Source organism: Neofelis nebulosa, chromosome 9 (genome assembly GCF_028018385.1).
Source record: "Neofelis nebulosa isolate mNeoNeb1 chromosome 9, mNeoNeb1.pri, whole genome shotgun sequence".
In the NCBI taxonomy this organism is placed as follows: domain Eukaryota; kingdom Metazoa; phylum Chordata; class Mammalia; order Carnivora; family Felidae; genus Neofelis; species Neofelis nebulosa.
In genome coordinates this window covers 127,184,580-127,204,955 of record NC_080790.1, presented here as the reverse complement: position 1 = coordinate 127,204,955, position 20,376 = coordinate 127,184,580, and the positions used below count along the sequence as shown (strand labels likewise).

At 40.0% G+C, this 20,376-nt stretch overlaps 1 long non-coding RNA gene across 1 annotated transcript in view; it reads left to right on the top strand.

Annotated features, from left to right (window-relative positions):
* The window catches only part of LOC131485880 (uncharacterized), a 46,871-nt gene extending 27,559 nt beyond the window's left edge, over nt 1-19,312 (top strand). Inside the window, exon 3 of the long non-coding RNA XR_009249052.1 lies at nt 17,061-19,312. This is a non-coding gene — a long non-coding RNA (uncharacterized LOC131485880). The remainder of the gene's footprint in view (nt 1-17,060) is intronic.
* The last annotated feature ends 1,064 nt before the right edge of the window (nt 19,313-20,376 follow it).

Here is a 20,376-nt window from a genome sequence, read left to right as displayed (position 1 = left end):
CACGGACCGCGAGATCGTGACCTGGCTGAAGTCGGACGCTTAACCGACTGCGCCACCCAGGCGCCCCATTTGAAAAGCTTTTTTATGCTGAATGCAAATAAAGGGTTTCCCTTCTGAATGAGTTCTTTTATGATAGCTGAGATTAGATGTAGTTCTGAAGGTCTTACCACACTGGCTACATCCATGTGGCTTTTCTCCACTATGAGTTCTTTCATGCTGGGTAAGATCATAGTTAGTGCTAACATCATGTCCACACAACTTGACAACAAAAAAGTTTCTCTCCAGTGTGATTTTTTTTTTAATGCCATTTCATGGCTCCTTGACTAAAGATCTTTCCACATAGATTATGCTTGAAGGGTTTCTCTCCAGTATGAGTTCTCTGAGGTCTATTAGACTGTGAGTAAACCTTAAGGCATTTTTCACATTAATCACATTTGTATATTGTTGGTTCAGTAAGTGTTGTCCAGTGTTCAGTAAGCTTTGAAACTTTGTCAAAGTTACCTCCATATCCATTACATTCAAAGAGTTGCTCTGGGGTGTGAATTATTTTATGTCACTTCAAGGTTGCCTGTTGGCTCAAGTCCTTCATACATTCATCACACCGGAGGGTTTTTTGTCCAATGTGAAGTCTCTGATGTTCAATAACGAGGGGACACAGTGTAAGGACCTTGTTTGTTACAAGCGTCACACTTGTGTAGTTTTGGTCCTGTCTGCTTTTTCTGATACTGTATAAACTTTGAAGCTCTGATAAAAAGGATTTCTACAATCATTACATTCAAAGAGTTGCTCAAATGCATGGGTATTTTGGTGAGTAGAAAATGCTGAATGATAGGTACTTTCAAAGGCCTCTTAGCGTGCGCGTTGTATTTGTCTGGTTTCTCTACTGTATGAATTTTCTTATGTCGAGTAAAGGGACAGACATGACTGAATGTTCTTCCAAAGCCCTCACACTCCTGCCTCTGCATTACAGTGTAAAGTCTTTGTTGTGCATTCAAGGGTGAGCTCTGTCTGAAGGCACTCATGGCTGCATTAGGGATAGAGAAAAATCCAAAGTTGGTTGGCATGCTGATGGGGGGGCAATAAGAGAAGAAAATAAGACTAGACTCTCACATCACAATATAAGTCACAATGAGTTATTGTGTGTGGGGGGTGGGTAGAGTGTGTGGAGGCTACAAGGATACCACGATTGCAGGTTAGGAAGGGGCAGTGTATGAGGGTGAAGAATGAGGGGTGTAGCCATACAACTTGAAGGTCTCATTTAAAAGCAGCACCAGGGGTGCCTGGGTGGCTCGGTTGGGCGTCCAACTCTTGATTTTGGCTCAGGTCATGATTCCAGAGTCACGGGATCAAGTCCCACATAAGGCTCTGCACCAAGCATGGAGCCTGCTTGAGACTCTCTCTCGGCCCCTTTGCCCTTCTCCGTCACCTGTGTGTTCGTTCTCTCTCTCTCTCTCTCAAATTAAAAAAAAAAGCAACACCAATATTTTTTAAACAATAAAGAGGCACAGACATTATTCTTTAAACTGAAAGTCTTTTTCTGTAAGAATTACCTACTAAAAATTTTACACTCAAAAATTTTACACTTAATAGAGTGTTAATTGGATTTTACTCTCAAGTTTTTCTTTTAGCCACAGATTTTAATGAGTTAATATGTGACTAAATATAAATACAGTACATTGATTTTAATGCTACTTCAACACTAACAATTAGAGTGTCACACTAGACTTCCCATTGATTTATTACATAGAATTTACATTGTGTCCATTTGTTAATACAAAGAGTGGTCCACTAAATCGTAGATAGGCCTTTATGGATTTAATCAACAGTATATTATATTTAAAGTTCTAGAATTAGACTTTTTCAAAGAGGAATCTCCATTGTATACTTTAAATTTTTTTTTCAACGTTTTTTATTTATTTTGGGGACAGAGAGAGACAGAGCATGAACGGGGGAGGGGCAGAGAGAGAGGGAGACACAGAATCGGAAACAGGCTCCAGGCTCCGAGCCGTCAGCCCAGAGCCCGACGCGGGGCTCGAACCCACAGACCGCGAGATCGTGACCTGGCTGAAGTCGGACGCTTAACCGACTGCGCCACCCAGGCGCCCCTCCATTGTATACTTTAAAGCACAAAAGTGAAGTTCTGCTAAGTTGGCACTTAAACTCTAATGTGTGTGTATATCATTGTCATCACAATTTCTACAAACCCACGTTCTACCAATGTTTTATATTTTTGCCAATCAGATATGAAGTTTTATCACTGATCTTTTTATTTGGATTTATTCAGTTGCTAGAAAATAGTTGGTTTTTGCTTCATGAGATAAAACGAAATAAATTACAAAAATATGAAGGAGCAAATATAAGACTCTCCACCACTGACAAAAAGTGTAATTAAGCAGAACATCCTATTACTTGCCTGCATCCGAACTGTGGGTAGGGCTACTCTGGTCTCAAAATGATGGCTAAGTTATCATTAATGTGAAGCAGGATCAGAAAGTAATTCTAAAAACAAAGGAGAACTATTGGGAATGAATACAATAGATGGTATAAATGGAAGAATAATACAGGCAAAGACAAAAGAGTAAAATGGGAAGTTTATGGAGAATTCAGAAAAATCCAGATTGGATTTAAAAGAATATTAACATTAAGACAAATATAAAATAAAGAACTGTTACTAACTAGAAGCCTCAGAATAAAAGAAAAATTAAATTTGGAGGAGAAAAATAATCCAGAATATCTGAATCCTCCCCCAGAAATGATAGGAGTCTTGGTGGACAGGTTTGGTCTCTTGCCTTCAGCACCGTGAAAGTTTCTTCTCCCTGCCTCTACCCTACCACCATTTTTGAAAAGCCAGCTGCGAATTATACTGTTGTTTTCTTGTACGTGATGGGTCAGTTTTCTCTTGCCAGTTTCAAGATTTTCTCTTTGTCTTTGGCTTGTAACAGTTTGATCATGATGGAGGGAGTTGTGGAATTCTCTATTTTTCCTGTGTGGAGTTTGTTGACCTTCTACGCGAGGCAGATTACTGTTTTTCATCAAATTTGAGATCTTTCTGGTCAATATTCAAATATTTTTTCTTTCTCTCTCTCTCTTCTTCTGAGACTTCTACTATGTATATTATCGGTATGCTTGAGGGCATTCCACTGGTCTTTGATGCTCTGTTCATTTTTATTTATTCTTGTTCTTTCTGTTCTTCAGATTAGGTAATATCTATTAATATATCTTCAAATATATATTCATATTTTATATTTTATTCCTATTTTATTTTATTCCTATTTTATTCATATTCATATTCATATTTCATATTTCATATAATATATCTTCATATTTTGCTCTATGCCAAATTAAACCCCGAATCTCCAGTTTTCATAAATTCTGCCTCTCTAGTGATATTTATTTGAATCATTGTCATACCTGCAGTGGTTTCCTTTAGTTCTTCGAACATATTTACAATGATGGTTTTTGAAGTCTAAGTCCAGCATCTGCCCCCCAGCCCCCCCCCACCCAAAATTTCAAAATTTCAAAACTTCTGTTGGCTGCTTTTTTCTGTGTGGGTCACAGTTTCCAGTTTCTTTACATGGCTTGTAATTTTTTTTTCTTAAACACAGGACATTTTAGATAATATTGTAGTGACTCTGGATTCTGATTTCTACCACAGGAGGGCATTATTGTTGCAGTTTTTTGGTGACTTGTCTGAACTAATCCTTTGGAGTCTGTCTCCCCTGTGGTATACAACTACTGTTGTCTCTGCCCCATATTTTAAATGTTTTATTTATTTTTGAGAGAGAGCGCATACATGGAGGAGGGCAGAGAGGGGGACAGAGGATCCAAAGCATGCTCTGCGCTAACAGCAGCAAGCCCAATGTGGAGCTTGATCCCACAGACTGTGAGATCATAACCTGAACCAAAATCAAGAGTCGGACGTTTAACCAACTAAGCCACCCAGGCATCCCTAAAAATTCTTGATTTCCTTCATAAGCCTGATTTTAATCCTGTTTAGCATAGGTTCATAGGTAGCCACTGATTGGCTGAAGATTGTGCTCCAACATCTTGAGCCAATAAGGCTTCTACCCTTTGCCAACAAACCTATGTGAATGTTGGGTATTGAATTCAAAGTTGAATCTGTTTACAAGTCTGCTCCAGGTTTTATTTTCCATGGTACGCTCTCGTGTCTCTCCTGTGCCTGAGCATGGCCTCCCATTTAACCAGGAAAGGGTAGATAGTTAAGGTCCTCTCTCCTATCCTAAGCCTGTGCCCACCCTTTCTCAGAATTCCGGATCACCAGGGATATGGTGAACTCATCAGGGCTAACTATACCTATCTCATTTCTTGGATTTCTGATAAAAAGTTCCGGCTAGTTTGCCACTTTGTTGCTGACCCCGGTGAGGATCACAACCTCAGGCTAACCACAACCTTGACCTTCGTCGTTCATTTGCACCAAGCTCACTACCATTTCCAAAACTACCCAAACGTGGGATTTTTCCTAGCTTCTAGGTTTCCAAATTAAGTCAGTCTTCTCTTAAATCAAAGTGTCTAGTTTTCTAGCTTGCCGTGAGGCTACTGGCCTGACAAAGCTGGGGTAAAACACCAAGAATCTCATTGTTCGTACCTCTAGTTCAGTAGTTTCCTTGGAGAAATACTTCTCAATTTGTTGTATGCTCTTCGTCCACTACCAGAGTCCTGTTCAGTTTTATCAGTGCTTTTGGAGAGAGGATCTGCTAAGCTTCTCATTCTACTGTTCTACATGTCCTAGGAGGTAGCTTAAGTACCACGTACTGGAAGCTAGCATTGAAATGTATATATAACCAGGGTGCCTGGGTGGTTCAATGGGTTAAGTGTCTGACCCCCCAGCTCAGATCATGATCTCACGGTTTGTGAATTCGAGCCTCGCGTTGGGCTCTCTGCTGTCATTGCAGAGCCCGCTTTGGATCCTCTGTCACCCTCTCTCTCTGCCCCTCCCCCCTCTCAAAAATAAATTAACATTAAAAAAAAAAGTACTGGAAGCTAGCTAAATGAACTGAGGGCATTGGTGTGTGACTACCATAAACTAACATGGGAATGATCTGATAATGGTTAGATCTTAGTAAAGGTTCAGTTGATAATTTTAAGATCAGAAATAAATGTTCATTCAGTTCTCACAGAGTGGTAGATGGGGGTCATTTCTTATGTTTCCTGAAACTTTATAGATTGGCATTTGATTATATATCAGTTTATATTTTTGAAAATGTAATTTAAGGAAAGAACATTTTCTTACATTGAACATGAGTGATCATAACTCAGGTTATGCTATCCTGCAGTCAAGTTCATACTTTGACTATTCTAAATGGAAGCATATTAAGGTCACCTTGAAGGAGCAATTTTTAACTCAGGAAGCTCAATACCGAGATATCACTTGTGATATCCTAGGACTGAGTCTCAGAAATATATATTTTAAACTTACTTCTGGGCTTCCAGTGCACATTAAAAACTGATTACAGCTTATCTACATTTGATCTATTCCCTATTCTTTGAGTTTAATTATGACCCAAAGCAGAAATAATAATCCCCTAAATTTTTAGACATCAGCTAATGGGCAGTGACTTCTTTCAAAATGCTATTATAAAACTTCAGGAGAAAATTGTATTTTACTATGTCTGAACTCTGTATTGAACTTATGTTCTATGTGATTTGAAATCCTGGTGGCTTCTATATTGATATTTAAGGTCACAGCATCTCTCCCCAGGTAGATATAAACTTCTTGATTATTTGAGGTTTGTTTTCTTTCCCAGTTTGATTGTTGCTTTGCCATAAACATTTTTTATTTTTTTTTGATTTTCTTTTTTAAGTTTCTTTATTTTGAGGGAGCATGCACACGAGCAGAGGAAGGACAGAGAGAGAGGAGAGAGAGAATCTCTAGTAGGCTGGGCACTGTTAGCACAGAGCCCCACGCAAGGCTCAAACCCACGGACCTTGAGATCATGACCTGAGCCAAAATCAAGAGTCTGATGCTTGACCGGCCAAGTCACCCAGGCACCCCACCACAAAGATAGGCAAGAGTATCTACCTCTTTGGGGCACCTGGGTGGCTCAGTGGTTAAGCGTCCAACTTTGGCTCAGGTTATAATCTCATGGTTCATGAGTTCGAGTCCCACGTCAGGCTCTGTGCTGACAGCTCAGAACCTGGAGCCTGCTTCGGATTCTGTGTCTCCCCCTCTCTCTATGCCCCTCCCCTGCTCATGTTCTGTCTCTCTCAAGAAAAAAAAAAAAATTGAAAAAAATTTTTTTAAAAAGAGTATTTACATCTTTAAGAAGAGGGATGTGGCAAGAGGGACTCTAGAAGAATAATGATGGGTAAAAAGATCCATTTTCATATTCTTTTCTCCGCTGTAGGGAAGCCCAATGCAAAGAGCTCATGTCTCCTCACCTCAGGGACCCAGGTTACTCTGACCAGTTAAGGTGTGAGTTGTGATGGCTTTCACCTCTGCTCCCTGTGTCAACTACCTGAGCATGACATATTTGCCCCTCTCTCACCATCATCCAGGGGTCACCATCTTGCTTCAAAGAGACCTCACCTCTGCTTTAAAAGCATATTGCCCTGCACAGAGGAAAATACAGTGCTCTTTTTTCAATGCTTTGAGTATCAGAGAATTTAGCATTTGCACCACTGTCTTTGAGAAAGGCATTAAGATTTGAGCAGTCTGTGATACATGAAGCTTGAGTGTTCGTAGCATGAATGTGCCCATCCCTTCCTTCAAAAGCCCCCACAGATTATTTAGAGACAGCTGAAATTTAGGTAAGCATTTCAAGAGTTCTGTAGACATTTGTACAATAGGAAGAAAAATCTCAAAGTAGGCAGCTTATCAACAAATGGGAAAGATACTCTTACCCAAAGTCATCAGATGTTTGTGATTTTCCAACGTCACCTTCTTGTGTAGCATCTGGATATTCCCACTGCTTCCAAACTAAGTCAATGAGCACATCTCCAAATTTTATTGACTTCTGAAACAACGAATACTTCATGATTCTCCAACTGCCCATATAGTCAAATAGTCCTAGAAGGATGGGTCATAAAAAGTGGGAGTCTGAGGGGCGCCTGGGTGGCGCAGTCGGTTAAGCGTCCGACTTCAGCCAGGTCACGATCTCGCGGTCCGTGAGTTCGAGCCCCGCGTCAGGCTCTGGGCTGATGGCTCGGAGCCTGGAGCCTGTTTCCGATTCTGTGTCTCCCTCTCTCTCTGCCCCTCCCCCGTTCATGCTCTGTCTCTCTCTGTCCCAAAAATAAATAAAAAATGTTGAAAAAAAAAAAATTAAAAAAAAAGTGGGAGTCTGAGTCTAAGCATAAACTTGGATAGCAAGGTGGACTAAGAAGAAAGAGAAGACACAAATTAACAATATCAGGAGTGAAATAGTAGCCAGCCATCACTGCAAACCCTCCAGACATCAAAAAGATAATAAGGGAATATTATGAACAACTCTATACACACACTTTGGCAACGTAAAGGGCGTCTCAAAAAGCATAAACTATTATAACCCACCCAATATGAAATAAATATCCCCCAAACTAATAAGGAAACTGAATTCATGATTTTTAAAAATTATAGAAATGGAGAGCAGATTAGTGGTTGCCCAAAGTTAGGGATGAAGCAGGGAGGGACTGGGTGTGCCAGTAAAGGGGTAGATGAAGTTTTTACAGTGATGGAGTAGTTCTGAGTCCTGAATGCCATGGTGGTTCTACTAATCTATATCTATGACATAGGATGATTTACACACATTATACCAATGTCAGTTTTGTGATTTTTATATTGTACTATGGTCATATGAGTTATAACCAATGGTAGAAACTGGGTGAAGGGTACAGAGAGCCCTTCTATATTGTCATTCTAACTCCCATAAATCTGTAATGCAGAATAAAGGCCTAACGAACATACAGTGGGAGGAATCTTGAGTCCTCCACATCGGGTTATTGGGGAGCACATATGCCCCTTGCTTGTCAAATTGTGACACAGACTGAATACTGTGGAGCATTTTGCCCTCATAGAATTTAAGGTTTGGGGAAGGTGAATTACTTATATTCATTAAAAAATTATTACGTTGTTAAAATGTCAGTACTACCCAAAGCAATCTACATATTCAGTGCAATACCTTTCAAAATAATGCCATCATTCTTCACAGAGCTGGAACAAACAATCCTAAATTCTGTATGGAACCAGAAAAGACCCCGAATAGCCAAAGCAATCTTGAAAGAGAAAACCAAAGCAAGAGGCATCATAATCCCAGACTTCAAGCTGTATTACAAAGCTGCAATCCTCAAGACAGTATGGTACTGGCACAAGAACAGACCCTCAGATCAATGGAACAGAATAGAGAGCCCAGAAATGGACCCACAAATGTATGGCCAACTAATCTTTGACAAAGAAGGAAAGAATATCCAATGGAATAAAGACAGTCTCTTCAGCAAGTGATGCTGAGAAAACTGGACAGAGACATGCAGAAAAGTGAACCTGGACCACTTTCTTACACCATACACAAAAATAAACTCAAAATGGATGAAAGACCTCAATGTAAGACAGGAAGCCATCAAAAACGTAGAGGAGAAAGCAGGCAAAAACCTCTTTGATCTTGGCCACAGCAACAGCTTACTCAACATGTCTCTGGAAGCAAGGGAAACAAAAGCAAAAATGAACTGTTGGGACCTCATAAAAATAAAAAGCTTCTGCACAACGAAGGAAACAACCAGCAAAACTAAAAGGCAACTGACAGAATGGGAGAAGATATTTGCAAATGACATATCAGATAAAGGGTGAGTATCCAAAATCTATAAAGAACTTATCAAAGTCAACACCCAAAAAACAAATAATCCAATGAAGAAATGGGCAAAAGACATGAATAGACATTTCTCCAAAGGCATCCAGATGGCCAACAGATATGAAAAAATGCTCAACATCACTCATCAGGGAAATACATCAGGGAGATACCACCTCACACCTGTCAGAATGGCTAACATTAACAACTCAGGCAACAACAGATGTTGGCGAGGATGCGGGGAGAGAGAAGCTCTCTTTTGCACTGCTTGTGGGAATGCAAACTGGTGCAGCCACTCTGGGAAACAGTATGGAGGTTCCTCAAAAAATTAAAAATAGAACTACCCTACGACCCAGCAATTGCACTACTAGGCATTTATCCAAGGGATACAGGTGTGCTGTTTCAAAGGGGGCACATGCACCCCAATGTTTATAGCAGCACTATTGACAATAGCCAAAGTATGGAAAGAGCCCAAAAGTCCATCGATGGATGAATGGATAAAGAAGATGTGGTGTATATATATACAATGGAGTATTACTCGGCAATCAAAAAGAATGAAATCTTGCCATTTGCAACTACATGGTTGGAACTGGAGGGTATTATGATGAGTGAAATTAGTCAGAGAAAGACAAATGTCATATGACTTCACTCATTTGAGGACTTTAAGAGACAAAACAGCTGAACATAAGGGAAGGGAAACAAAAATAATATAAAAACAGGAAGGGGTACAAAACATAAGAGACTCTTAAACATGGAGAATAAACAGAGGGTTACTGGAGGGGTTGTGGGAGGGGGGATGGGCTAAATGGGTAAGGGGCATTAAAGAATCTACTCCGGAAATCACTGTTACACTATATGCTAACTAACCTTGATGTAAATTAAAAAAATAAATTAAAATTATTACAACAGGTAGTGCTAAATGTGTTACATTGGCCAAGGGATATCAAAAAGTGAGATCACTATTTGTATAGAAATGTTGCCTTCAAAAAGAAGGTAAATTTGGATTATGTCATAAATGAAAAAGCAGGGTTAAACAGAGGAACTCCCAGAAATGCATCCTAAGAGAAATATACAAGAGTTAACTAGAAATACGTCCGTAGTACTGTTTTATCATAGTGAAAAAAGAAAAAAATTGTTTACATTGAGGGATTAGTCAGATTATGCCTATTTATGGGATATACCACAAAGAAGCTATTAAATATTAAAGTCAAGTTTAAATTATAATCTGCCATTGATAATATCTAATGACTTGTAGAATTTACGTTAAACTGATATATTATAAATTTTTTATACTGTGCCTTTGAAAGAAATATACAGTTCCTAGGAAGGATGACTAATAGTGGAAGTCTGAGATGTGGCCATATAGGTGTATTTTCTTTGCCCATACTTTCAACTTTTCCACTGAATGGGTATGTTTTTTTTTTTCTTTAAAGTATTATTATAATAGCAGGAAGGTTGTCCAGGACTTTTGGGTTGACTGAGGAATGAATCTCATTCTTGAGCCTGGAGTAACTGACAGAATTGTGTTATGGAAAGAAGGTTATCCTGGAAATACATCTTTGTGAACATTCCTTTTGGGGCAGATGAAGTATCCAGGACTCAGAATACACGGAATACTCACGTTTAAAATCGCCAAACCTTGGGGCGCCTGGGTGGCTCAGTCGGTTGAGCGTCCGACTTTGGCTCAGGTCATGATCTCACGGTCCGTGCGTTCCAGCCCCGCGTCGGGATCTGTGCTGACAGCTCAGAGCCTGGAGCCTCTTTCAGATTCTGTGTTTCCCTCTCTGCCCCTCCCCTGTTCATGCTCTGTCTCTCTCTGTCTCAAAAATAAAAATAAACATTAAAAAAAAATAAACTAATTAATACATTAATTAATTAAATAAATAAGATCGCCAGACCAGAAAAATCACTAAAAGGTTAGATGGCCCATGCAGAGTAAATAAAATAATGTAAATAAGTCACAGTGTATATAGTAGGAACTCCTTATGCTCAAGGACCGACTTTTCTCTATTACATTTAATTTGGAAACAATAGATGTGTTTGTGCCAAAATATTCCTTTGGCACCCATTAAATCCTATGCTCTCAGAGTCCCCGCCACCTTTCAATGCCTATGTAGTGATAGGAAGAGAACAGAAAGGTTTTTTTAAAGTTTTTTAATGTTTATTTATTTTTGAGAGAGAGACCGAGTGTGAGTAGGGGAGGGGCAGAGAGAGAGGGAGACAGAATCTGAAGTAGGCTCCAGGCTCCGAGCTGTCAGCACAGAGCCCGATGCAGGGCTCGAACCCACAAACTGAAATCATGACCTGAGCAGAAGTCGGACGCTTAACCGACTGAGCCACCCAGACGCCCGACCACATAAACTTAATGTCCAAATGTTCTGTATCAAAGAGACAAAGAAGAATTGTACATTGATAAATATTAGCCTTCAGATTCTGTATTAGTCTTTATGCACCAAAGCTGTATGCTTTAAATCAAGTAAAACTTAATAGAAACAAAAAGAATTTTTTGTTTTACGTCTGTCTCAGAAAACTATGTGGGCAAATTGAGTACAGAAGAGTGTCACAATTAAACTTGACCTAAATGTTACAAAGTTACTATATACCCAACATTTATTTAATAGCCAGCCCTTTGAGTTTTGTAATGTATTAGGAACAAAGAAAATCTCCACAGATTCTAAAAGCAGAAATTCTATGTCTGGGGCACCTGGGTGGCTCAGTCGGTTAAGCATCTGACTTCGGCTCAGGTCATGATCTCGTGGTTTGTGGGTTCGAGCCCCGTGTCTGGCTCTGTGCTGACAGCTCAGAGCCTGAAGCCTTCTTCGGATTCTGTGTCTCCCTCTCTGCCCCTCACCCCTGCTCATTCTCTCTCTCTCTCTCTCTCTCTCTCTCTCTCTCTCAAATATTAAAAATCTTTTTAATTAAAAAAAATTGTATGTCTGATTTTCTGCCCAAACTGATTGTATTTATTAAAAAGCCAAACATAACAAAATAATAAAATATTGTCTGAAAAAATGTTTTCCTCCAAATTTTTATTTAAATTCAAGTTAGTTAACATATAGTATAATATTAGTTTTAGGAGTAGAATTTAGTGATTCATCACTTACATATAACAGTGCTCAACACAACAATCACCCATTTAGCCCATCCCGCACCAACCTCCCTCCATCAACCCCCAGATTGTTCTCTATCATTAAGATTCTTACAGTTTGCCTCCCTCTCTGTTTTTATCTTATTTTTCCTTCCCTTCCCCTATGTTCATCTGTTTTGTTTCTTTAGTTCTACATATGAGTGAAATCATATGGTATTTGTCTTTCTCTGATTTATTTTACCTAGCATAATACGCTCTAGATCCATCCATGCCATTGCAAATGGCAAGATTTCATTCTTTTTGATGGTTGAGTAATATTCCATTTTATACACACACACACACACACACACACACACACACACATCTTCTCTATCCATTCATCAGTCAGTGGACATTTGGACTCTTTCCATACTCTGGCTATTGTTGATAGTGCTGCTATAAACATAGGGGTGCATGTGCCCCTTTGAATCTGTATTTTTGTATCCTTCTGGTAAGTACCTAGTAGTGCAATTGCTGGGTCATAGAGTAGTTCTCATTTTTAAGTTTTTGAGGAACCTCCATACTGTTTTCCAGAGTGACTGCCCCAGTTTGCGTCCCACCAACAGGGTAAGAGGGTTCCCCTGAAAAAAAATTTTTTTTAATTTTGTAGCGCAAGCAGAGGGGAAGGGCAGAGGGAGAGAGAATCTTAAGCAGGCTCCATGCATAGCATGGAGCCTGACACGAGGTTCAGTCTCACGACCTCAAGATCATGACCTGAGCTGAGATCAAGAGTCGAATGCTTTACTCACTGAGCCACCCTGGTGCCCCTACCCTAAAAATTTTTTTAATTATGAAACACTACAGCAAAAGAATTATTAATTCAGATTTTGAGCTATTTAGAAAATACAGCTATTTAGAAATTGAGGCTCAATGTGAGCTATAGCCTTACCTGTACTTATTCTTAAATAAGTACAACTCAGCGAAAGGTGCTAGTGGGAACGGGACATGAAACCAAAACCAGCGATTGCCAGACCAGCCCCTTTCTACCATAAAGAAAAGTGACATGTCTGTAAAAAACCTATGATTCTTTAAACAAAATCATTTCTTAAAAAGGGACATGGCCTTGACCATTTTATGCAGAAAGCCAATCAAAACTTCAAAGGAGCCTGGGTGGCTCAGTCAGTTAAGTGTCCAACTCTTGGTTTTGGCTCAGGTCATGATCTTGTGGTTTGTGGGTTTGAGCCCTGCGTCGGGCTCTGCGCTAACAGTGCAGACTGCTTCGGGTTCTCTCTCTCTGCCTCTCCTCTCTTTCTCTCTCTCAAATAAACTTAAAAAAGAAAACTTCAAAGGGTAGGAACGCCTAGATGGCTCAATCAGTAGAGCGTGTGACTCTTGATCTCGGGGTCGTGAGTTTGAGCCCCACGTTGGGGGTAGAGTTAACTTAAAATTTTTTTTAATAAAAAAATCAATAAATCAAACTTCAAAGAACACATTTCCTTATTATACAAAGCAGAAGAAAGAAAATAGATATGGGAAACTTAACCACCTTATTCTAGGAGACAAAGACACCCCCCAAATAAACAGGGCAAGCATAGTACATACGTGTAGTCACAAAAGAATAAATAATTTCTATTTTAAACAGATACAAATTCTAAATATAAAATAGCAAAATTATTCTGTATATAGTTAATAAATTTTGTTTCTGGGATGAACATAAACGTTGATTATTGATTACAAAGATCCTGTTGTTTAAATTTGTTACATTAAGAGAGGAAAGAAAAGCTTCCAATGGGCACCAAATTATGAATTTGATAATATTCAGCCAATTTAAAAAAATAATACTGTATGCAAATAAGTCACAGATGAAAAATACAGCATAGAGAACGTAGTCAATAAGGTAATGTATGGTGACAACACTTACCGTTGTGAGAACTGAGTAATAGAATTATTGTCAAATCACTATGTTGTACACCTGAAACTCCTATGACATTGTATGTCAACTATACTTCAATGATAGCTTTTTTAATGCAAAAACTGAAAAAAATACTCCTTGAAACCAAGGAAGAAAAGAAAATCACTTAGATAACAAGCATTGCTACTCAAAACCCATTGCACATAAACATCTGAAATAATGAAACAGTGGGAACATTTTCATTATAACAAAAATGTCTAGGATGCTCCTATTGTCGTTTAGCTTTCTTTGAAAAAAAATTGACAAGGGTAATAAAACACATATATGCGTGTCAAACTATATATAAATATATAGACAAATAATCAACAAAAATGAAAAACAAAATGTGAACAAGTTTATAAGTCAGGAGATTTCCCATCCAGGAAAAGGAAACATTAGAGAAGAAAAAAAGGCATTGCATTCTCAATGGCAAAGCACCCCTAATTAAACAGCTGGTAATTCAAAAAGAACTGTGTAAAACCTATGGACAGAGCAAAAGTAAAGTCTGAAGGGAATGCTGGAAGCTCCGAATATATTAACCATCAAAAATTCTTGGAAGGAAATATTAATACCAGAAACATTAGTTCTCGAAAGTTGATCCATAAATTTAATGAAGCACCAATAAAAATAGCAATGTTTTTTTTTTAAGTTTATTTATTTTTGAGAGAGAGAAAGTGGGAGTGGGAAAGGGGCACAGAGAGGGACAGACAGAATCCCAAGCAGGCTCTCCACTGTCAGCATGGAGCCCAATGCAGGGCTTGAACCCATGAACCATGAGATCATGACCTGAGACAAAGATGGACGCTCAACCGACTGAGCCACCCAGGTTCCCCTCAGCAGGGTTTTTTTTTTTTTTAATAGAACTTCGTAAATAGATGCTAACATTCAAATGGAGGGGAGTGTGGGAGATGAATCCATTTTTTTAAGAGAATAAGGAAGGGGTTCCCACATCCACAGAATATAAACCTGTAGTAATTATGGAATAATAATTGGCATAGGAACAGGTGGATCAATGGAATCGAGTAACAAGCCCAGAAATCCACATATCAATTGTAAAATGATTGAATGAACAACAAGTAGATAAATGAACATCCTCTGGGGGAGGAAGAAGAGAAGAAGAAAGTCTGTGTCTGGAGTTGCCCACAGAAGTAAATTCCAGATGAGACAGACACTAACATGAAAAGGGCATACCAATGTTACAATAAATTACAATAGTTCGGAGTCAGAGGGGAGAGGAGGTCTTAAGCAAAACTTAAGGTTCAAGAAACAAAATGGAAATGACTAATACAGTCAATGACCCTATATTAAAGATAGAAAATCTACCAGAAGCAAAGTGATAGGCAACATATCTGGAGACCTTTGCCTAGGGCATAGCCAAAATTAATATTCAGAATCTATATGCAGCTTAATAACTAAGAAAAGGATAAGCTCTTGGTAGTGAATAAGACTCTGAAAATTCATTGTTCAAATGAAGACAAAGGGCCAATAAAGGTGAAAGATGGTCAGATCCAGTAGGAATCAGGGAAATGCAATTAAATTACTCATGAGCTCTAATTTCTTGGCAAGAAAGTCCCAATACCCAAACACAGATAATATCTACTGTGGTCGAGCTCTGGGAACAAAGAACTCCCCAACGCTGGAGATGGGTTTAAAAATTGGTCCGTGTCTTTTCAAAGTACAACTTGGTAATACTTCTGAAAACAAGAATAGCTCATATCTTTTAATGAACTACGTTTTAGTAGAAAAATATCTGCACATCCACAGTACGTTTACAGCAGATTATTGGAACAGTAAATACGCAGGGACTGTATGGATATATAATTAGAGGAGTACTTTATGGGATAATCAGACTGTGGAATTGCATGCAGAAGTTGTAAGAATTAGAGCGCTCTCTATGGATAGCCATAGACATATCTCTAGAGGGGGCCCCTGGGCGGCTCAGTTGGTTGACGGTCTGATTCTTATTTTGGCTCAGGTCATGATCCCAGGGTCGTGGGATTGAGCCCCGCGTCCACTCAGTGTGGAGCCTGCTTGGGATTCTCTCTCCCTCTCTCCATCTCGTGTGCTCTCTCTCTCTCAAACACACACACACACACACACACACATAGAATACGGTGAAGTTTTAAAAAAGTGTTTACAGGATATTACATAGGTTTTCCCATTTTTATACAAAAATCTAAAAATGTTAATTATATGTATAATTATGTATATGCACACATATAAATGCCTAAAGAGTCACAGTCTATAAAAACTGGAGGAAATGAGATAGGGTTGGGGATCAATGGTGATCAATGAAGAATTTCACTTTTTATTCTGCATTTTTTTCATTAATATGAGAATCTGCAAGGGTGCCTGGGTGGCTCAGTCGGTTAAGTGTCTGACTTCAGCTCAGGGCATGATCTTGCAGTCTGTAAGTTCAAGCCCCACATTGGGCTCTGTGCCAACGGCTCAGAGCCTGGAGCCTGCTTCAGATTCTGTGTCTCCTTCTCTCTCTGCCCCTCCCCTGCTTGCGCTCTGTCTCTCAAAAATAAACAAACCTTTGAAAAAATTGTTTAAATATGAGAATCTGTAAGTATGTTTATAGTTTGAAAGAAGAGAAGTGTGATATGCCAGGACAAACACAGAATTCAGTTTAGCTTTGTTTGATTCTCAGGGTCCAGCTTAATAACCACTACACTCTACTCAATGACATCATGTATATTATATTCATGAAAATTCCTTAAACATTTTAAGAAATATTTTGATCAAATTAAGTATAATTGAATTAAATGTACTTAAAAGTCCTATTTTCTATATGTGGGTGTTTGGCTTGTTTCCAGTTCTTTGATGTCATGCATTGACTAAGCTTTGTCCTCTTATGTTAAATTCTGCAAAAATTCATCAATCACCTAACCTTTCTGTCTACATTGATATGTTTCTGAATGTTCACCGTCATTGCATTTAACCTCTAAACATTAAGGCCAATTTCATTGTACCTTGGTGAGATTAATAAAAGAATTTGGTAAGGGTGCCTGGGTGGCTCAGTCAGTTAAGCATCCGACTTCGGCTCGGGTCATGATCTCACAGCTCATGAGTTCAAGCCCCCCATCAGGCTCTGTGCTGACCGCTCAGAGCCTGGATCCTGCTTCAGATTCTGTGTCTCCCTCTCTCTCTGCCCCTCCCCTACTCCCATGCGCGCTCGCTCTCTCTCTCTCAAGAAATAAATAAGCATTTAAAAAAAAAAGAATTTGGTAGTGTGCATAATCCCTAAATTTCTTTTCTTATCCAGATGTATCCTGGCATTGCAACAGGTTCACACCAGTCTGTCCTAACTGACCGTTTGCTTTACCCCTGATCAACAGGAGATTTCAGAACAACAGATGCAACTCCAGCCGGAGATTTTGCAAGTCTTAACAAGTCCTAGCAATTCCAACAAGTTCCCAGGTGGTCCTGATGCTGCTGTCCAATACTTGCTCTCTAGCTCCATCCCCAACTCAGTTGTTCTCTGCTGCACCCCCACAGTGAAATTCCTAGCAAATCCCCCAGCACTGCTCATAGTAGACCGTCTTCTGATATCCTTTGGTCAGTACCTCCTTGAGTCGTTTGTTGAGTGACTATGTGAGTTTTGGAAGAGAACTTCCGCTTTCTGACTAGCTTCATCTGGAGAGACAGACGTGGAAAACTTGCCACTGGACATGAGAGTATGAGAAGCCGGGACACCACAGCAGCTGACAGGTTAGGAACTGCCTGTCGGCATCTCAGAAGAAGAGACGAGAAGCTAATGCGTCTGGGACAGGATTTTTTTTTTAATGAAAGAATCATTTTCTCCTCCCCCTTCTCCTCTTCTTCGTTCCATCACTAGAGAAGAACAGACTCTGAGAAGCCACACCTTGGAACTGAAAACAGGAGCATGAGAGACCAGGAATCCCACAGCCCCGCCTCCCACCACAGAGCGGGAACAGACTAGACTGTTTCAGACCCCCTAATTTGGACCCTCTGATTCCCTGCTTTACCTGATGGGCCCACAGGGTTGCCACAGCAGCCAGGACCTGGGGTAGAGCAGGCTGCCCCAGTGATCTAGAGTCTGAACTGCCCTCCCTCACCAAATCTGTCCTGGAAAATGAAACTGCCTCTAGCATCCAGCAGACAGGGAGTGAACTCCCCTTCTGCAAGAAGGAAATCCCACTACTAGGGCAGACCCGGCCTACACCCGAACCCACTTATATGGGGCTCAGATAAACACACCCGGGACCTTCTGGTTTCTCAGTCAGGGCCAGTCACCTGCCTACACATTGCCCAGCCCTTCAGGCCCATAGTGTAATGAGGAGAGGAGTAGAGCAGTCATCCTTAACTTGAGCTTGTACCACAGGCACTTGTCAAAACATCCATTGCCAAGCCCCACCCCAGGCTCTCTGAATCAGTAAGTCTGGTGTGGGGCCCAAGAGTTTGTATGTCTCATAAGCTTCTGGGTGCTGCTGGTGGAGGACCATACTTTGAAAACCAGTGGACTGAGGAATAAACAAGGCTTAGGCTGAAAAATTATGAGCATTCTTTAGCAATGTGCCTGCTATGTGCCTCAGTTGTGAGGTCTGTAGTACACAGACCCCACAAGCCTTGTGACCCATTTCCCCCTTGACACTTTGAGAAGAAGGGTCTCACCCGGCCATCCTTACCTTCACAAGGTACCTACAGTGGAGGAGGAGAAGTAACTTGGCACCTTAGGCAGAGACACCTCCCCATCCCATGGGCCAACACTGACAAGGTGCCCTTGGGCAAGCAGCACATGCTGTCCCCCTAAGCGTGGCCTGGGTGAGGGATGAAGTCTCCCCGAATGTGAATACCTAGACCAAAGGCCACAGAAGGGGGCACCACCAGATCCAGATACACTTGTACCCAAAGACAAGTGACACCATCAATAGATGGGGCAGAACAGAAGCCAAAATTGAAGACCAGGAAGGATCGGATGACCCTGTCGGAAGCAAGCAGGACTCAGCAGACAACACCCAGACCAGACATCTTGTCCCAGTCCCGGGACTAAGAGCCCTCTGCATAAAGACTAGATAGATACTGAGGCCCAAGAGGGAGAAGTGGAGAACTCTTGAGGAAGAACGTGCTGAATATCACTTTTGAAATAGGAAAGGAAAAAATTCCTTAGTCAAGAAATGGTTAAATATCAGGAGCTGTCCCCTTGAATGGGATCAAAAGATGAATTTTTATTTCGTCTCATCAGGAATGAGTTAAAAGCATCCCTGCTACCACCACGTCTCCTCAACATTGCAATGATCTTAGTGCAAAAGGAAAGAAAAAGAAATCAAGACAGAAGGATTGGGAATGAAACTATTTGCAGAAGACATGATTGTGTCTATAGGGGCACTTGGGTGGCTCAGTTGGTTAAGCGTCTGACTCTCGGTTTCAGCTCAGGTCATGATCTCACGGTTCATGAGTTCAAGCCCCATTTTGGGCTCTATGCTGACAGTGCAGAGCCTGCTTGGGATTCTCTCTCTCTCTCTCTCTCTCTCTCTCTCTCTCTCTCTCTCTCTCTCTCCCCCCTTCCCACACTTGTGCGTGCTCTCTCAAAATAAATAAATAAATAAATAAATAAATAAATAAATAAATAAATAAATAATAAATGGATCTAGAAATTACTTCAGGTAAATGAATTTAGCAGGTGCCTAGATATGAAGTAAATATCTTTTAAGTCAGTGGTTTTTCTATATGCCAACAGATAATAAATGAAAATTTTAAAATATTAAAATATTCCTTTGCATAGTATCAGAGTCATTTCATATAGAGGAATAAATCTAGCGGAAGCTATATTAGGCTTTCAATACTGAAAACAACAAATAATAAGGAGAGAAATTTAAAAGGTTCTGAATAAAAGAAAGAATGTACCATGCTCTTAGGCCTGAAGACCCCCATATTATAAAGATTGCAATTTTCCCTAATTGGTCTATAGATTTAATGCATTCTCAGTAAAAAAAAAAAAAAAAAATCCCAGCAGATTTTACTGTTGAACACCTCAAGTTGACTCTTAATATGTCAAGTTGACTGTAATATGTACATACAAATTTGAAGGTCCAGTAACAGCCATGGTCAAATCCAAGAAAAATGACAAAGCCGCAGGATTTCCTAACAACGAGTGACCCTTCCCGTTTTTCTATAAGAAGCCCCCTTCAAGAAGATCTCTCTGATTTGGCTTGCTCATCTCCTTCACTTTTTCCTTGGTGACTGGTCTAGGAGTAAACTTTTCTGAGACGTTGTTATAATAGCACTAAGAAAACGAAACAAGGGGCCCTTGGCTGGCTCAGTCAGTAGAGCAAATGACTCTTGATCTCAGGGTTGTGAATTTGAGCCCCACACTGGGTGTAGAGATTACTTTAAAAAAGAGAGAGAAATAAGTGTCACCAATCCTGCTACTTCAGGCTGGGTTAGATAAGAAAAAATATGCCTCTCTCTGCACATTGTAATTATATAGACAGCTATGTATGGAATTTTTGGGATATGATTGGATCATGTACTTGATTTTTGTGCAACAGCATTCTACTGCACCGAGAGTTACTACTGCATTCATAGCACGTGGGAATCGGTATTTTGGAATGAGTGGA